General features: G+C 38.1%; 1 protein-coding gene across 11 annotated transcripts in view; it reads left to right on the top strand.

The window, feature by feature from the left end:
- Zhx3 (zinc fingers and homeoboxes 3) overlaps nucleotides 1–4,520 on the top strand; it is a 121,198-nt gene that overhangs the window by 48,456 nt on the left and 68,222 nt on the right. For all 11 annotated transcript variants that reach the window (XM_031372608.1, XM_031372607.1, XM_031372610.1 and 8 more), the window contains exon 2: nucleotides 1,731–1,849. The gene's annotated coding sequence lies outside the window, so the exon portion shown is untranslated. The remainder of the gene's footprint in view (nucleotides 1–1,730; nucleotides 1,850–4,520) is intronic.

Genomic DNA, 4,520 nt, shown 5'->3' with positions numbered 1-4,520 from the left:
TTATTACAATGAAATCCAATGTCTAAAAATAGTTCTTATTTTGGGCTTGTACCACAGTAAGAGCCAAGTTTTTAAACTCTACTAAATACAAAAGAAAGAAGCAAGCAAACAAAACAAAGTTAGAGGTAATTTGGTAAACAACAAAATAGCTAAAAATAAGTAGAAGAAATCACAGAGGTGAGTGAATTTAATAGTTTATGATAATTATTGCTTCTGTTTTCACAATATCAGATATTCTTTCTTTTCAGAAAAAGATACTTATTTTTATTTTTTATGTGTGAGTATCTTGTTTGCCTGCATGTATGTCTGTGCACCAAGTGTGCGTGTTACCCACAGGAGAAGATCCCTTAGACCTGGACCTACAGATAGCTGTAAGCTATCATGTTGCTACTAGGAACTGAACCCAGGGCTTCTGCAAGAGTTGGCAGTGCTCTTTTATCACTGAGCCATCTCTCTAGATCCCAGATTTTCTTTTTCTTCTGTCCATAAGATAATTTTTTAAAATAAGAAAAAGTTGGAAAATTATGAATTAGGTTTTTAATAAATTGTAAATTAGGAAAAAACCAGGGAAACAAAAGTGAAATAGGGATGAGTCTTCAATGTACTGGAAAATTAAAATTAAATTTGCTTGCCTGTGAAAAGCATCATAGTACACATGGCATAGCTAGAATAATTTACTGAATTTCTCTGTGTCATCATCTGGGTAATTAGAACAACAGAATTTATATACTAATAACAATAGAATTTACATACTAAGATCACGGTAAGGATTATATGTGCTAATGTAGCTGAAGTTCCTAGTACAGAGTTGATGCAGTAGGAAAGGCATAAGTGCATGGTAAGGATAAAAGAATGATGGTAATAAAGTGTAGCTACTTTGGTTAGTGATTTCTTTGTGAGAGCCAAACCTGTTTGTATTCATAGACATTCATAGCTCTGATGCCCTGTAATGTAATGCCTTGCTAGGTGTGAATATCTGAAGTTTTGAGCCCTTCTACTAGCATACTCACTTTGGTCCATTTTGCTAATTGACATTTTAATCAAGAGGAATGCTTTGGTAAAGGAATGTAGATCTCAAGAGCACTGTGTTTTTTTAAAGTCCTTTTCCAGTAATTTTCAGACCTCATAAAGCGTCTTTGGTGGTTTTGGTTTAAAAGACTTTGTTTTATTCATTCACTATAAATTGCCATATGCCTAACATTGCCTGTGGGCAAATGGGATGAAGTGGATGCAAGGATCAGTGAGGAGAAAGAAAAATAGTTGCTTGGCCTAGAACCAAAGAATATGGAGTGGGGGGAATTGTACACATGTGCCTGGTGCTTCAAAGGAAGAACATAAAAATGAGCACATCCTTAGGTTGTACATCCTGGAAGTTGAAGGCCACATGCTTATCAGCTAATTACTGCTGTCAGACTCTCTGAAGCTTAACTAGAGTGGGGGATGAAGAGATTTTAATGAATCATCTTGATTTGATGGCTGAGCTCACTGACCTGTGTTGGTATGCCCCAGTCTCAGCTTTAAGTGGTCAGAGCTCACACCAGTGCTCTAGCAGCACTTGCAGTTGCTGTAAATCACTGTGTGCATTTTAATGACCTCACTTGGCTCTGTGCACCTGGTATTTGTGCAGGGCTCTGAGAATGAATTAGGAAAGATTAAGGGGCTAGATAAGTAGACTTCCTAGAATGTGCTTTCTTTTCTTGTGAGGTGATGGAATTATGCTTCTTTTTTAGGACTGAACTGCAGCTACAGAGGCAACAAGTGACTCCTTAAAGATGCCACAAAGCTACAGAAAGTAAAGGGGACCTTGGAGAAGATGAGGAAGTGAGAATGTTTCTCCCAAGGACAAGAAGTATGTCTATATTTTAACAAAATTCTTGCTGTATACAGTACAAAGTCTGTAATGCCTCAGGTGTGATAGCCATTTTTAGTTTTTATTACTGTTAAACATTCTTTTTTTCATACTAGGGTGGTAGTAGGGTGGTGGTAGTGGTGATGGTGTCATGTAGCTTTGGTCTGCACCTCCAAATGCCAGTATACATTGCTTACACACTAGTTGGTTTTAATCCACACTTAAGAATGCATGGAAAGTTCTCTCTTTAAACTTGTTTCTTTTTGTGTGCTATTTTCCCAAGTTTTTTTGTAATTACATTTGCCAGTACTATCACATTTAGTTTATTCACAAATATTCCTAGTTGAAATATTAAACTTCCACTGGTTAGTGGTTCACATTATTTTTTAGATTTATTTTATTTATTATATGTAAGTACACTGTAGTTGACTTCAGACGCACCAAAAGAGAGCATCCGATTTCATTACAGATGGTTATGAGCCACCATGTGGTTGCTGAGATTTGAACTCAGGACCTCTGGATGAACAGTCAGTGTTCTTAACCGCTGAGCCATTTCTCCAGCGCACGTGGTTCACATTTTTAATCTCAGCACTTGGCAGGTAGAAGCAGGCAGATCTCTGAGTTTGAGGCCAGCCTTGTCTTCAGAGTAAGATCCAGGACAGCTGGGGGTACACATAGAAATCCTGTCTCTTGAGGCCCCAGGGAAGGGGTATGGGGGGCTTCAAGAAGCGGAGGAGCAGAGGGAGACCACCCTCTCAGAGGCAAGGGGGATGAGGGGTGGGTTGAGGAACTGTGAAAGGGGGGACTGGGAGGGGGCTACAACTTGAAGCTAAATAAATAAAACAATTTTTTGAAAAAAAGAAACTTTGTCTTGAAAAAACAAAATAATAACAACAATAACAATAATACAAACTTTCTTGGGGTTTTTTCTTTGAGTCAGAGTTTTGCTTTAAAGCTCATGCTGCTCTTGAATCTGTAATTCTCCTGTCTTAGCTTCTAAGGAGTATTAAAATTACAGATGTGCCACCACAGCTGGCTTTGAAACAAAACCTAAAATAATAAAAGAAAAAAAACTCTTGTTTTTTTCAAGACAGTTTCTCTCTGTAGCACTGACTGTTTTGGAACTCACTCTGTAGACCAGGCTGGCCTCTAAGTCAGAGATCCACCTGCCTCTGCCTCCCAAGTGCTGGGACTTAAGGTGTGTACCACCATGCCCAGTTCCAAAAATACTTTTAAAATATAAAGGTCATTGTAAAATAAGCTGTTTCTTAGCCAGTTTCTTTCTGAGGCAGCAGTCCTGCAGCTCCCGGTGAATCCTGTCAAAGTGGTGCCTTGTAGAACTGGGCATGATGGCATGTACCTGTAATAATCAGCACTCTGAGATGAAAGAGTATTATTTCCAGTATGAGATTAACCTTCACTACATAAATAATACTATGTCTCAAAAACAAAAAGCTAAACAAAACACAATTCTTTCCCTTTTGAAGTTCGTTGAAACTCTTTTGTTTGCTTCTTTTTTTTTAAATTAGATATTTTCTTTATTTACACTTCAAATGATATCTCCTTTCCCAGTTTCCCCTCTGAAAAAAAATCCCCTGTTCCCTCTTTCCTCTCCCTGCTCACCAACCCACCTTCTCCCACTGGCCCTGGCATTTCCCTACACTGGGGCATAGTCCCTTCACAGAACCAAGGGCTTCTCCTTCCATTGATGACTGATTAGGCCATCCTCTGCTACATATGCAGCTGGATTTTATTTGCTTCTTTAGTTGTATAATTTTTATTTTTATTTTTATTGTAGTACTGAAAGAGATGCTTGTTTCTTTTATCCTTTCTCTCTCTCTCTCTCTCTTTCTCTTTCTTCCATGTTTATCAGGTTGTCTTTGAACTCAGACATCTGCCTGCCTCTTTCTCCTGGGTTCTGGGATTAAAGTTGGTTCTGTCTCTTTTTTAAGATTTATTTTTATTAGAGGAAGGGGGAGAGAATATGAATATTAAAGAATGAGTATATATGTATGTGTGGGCACCCATGGAGGCCGGAAGAGGGTATTGGATGTGGATCTTCCTGGAGCTGGAACAGTGAGCTGCCTGTCATAGGTGCTGAGAACCAAGCTTGAGTCTTCTTCAGGAACAGTGCACCATACACCACTCTTAATTGCTGAGCCATCTATCCATTCTCTATTCTCTAGATAATTTGTAACAATTATTTTGTGTGTAGTGGCTTTAGAACATTTCCTAGGCTCACTAATATTTTAGAGCTTTTTCTCTTGCAAACAGATTATTGTTGGTTTTCACCCTTGTTTAACTTTTTTTTGGAGATTTTGTGTCTGATGTAAAAATTTATGCTTTCTGTTTTTAGGGTTGCTATTGCATTTTCTTCTGTTTTCTGAATGTGTTTCTTTATTTTAATATTAGTTCCCTTTCAAAGAATATTTGTTTCCTTTTGACCTTGAAATGAATTTTTTTTTCCGAGACAGGGTTTCTCTGTATAGCCCTGGCTTTCCTGGAACTCACTCCATAGATCAGGCTGGCCTCAAACTCAGAAATCCTCCTGCCTCTGCCTCCCAAGTGCTGGAATTAAAGGCGTGTACCACCATGCCTGTCTTTGAAATGAATTTTAAAGTGAACAATCTTTTGAATTCTGCAAGTGCTAAAAAAAAGAATCTTCAAGTAC

This window comes from Mastomys coucha, unplaced genomic scaffold, assembly GCF_008632895.1.
Source record: "Mastomys coucha isolate ucsf_1 unplaced genomic scaffold, UCSF_Mcou_1 pScaffold15, whole genome shotgun sequence".
Lineage (NCBI taxonomy): Eukaryota > Metazoa > Chordata > Mammalia > Rodentia > Muridae > Mastomys > Mastomys coucha.
Note: the sequence above shows the minus strand (reverse complement) of the source record. Positions and strands in the feature narration are given on the sequence as shown.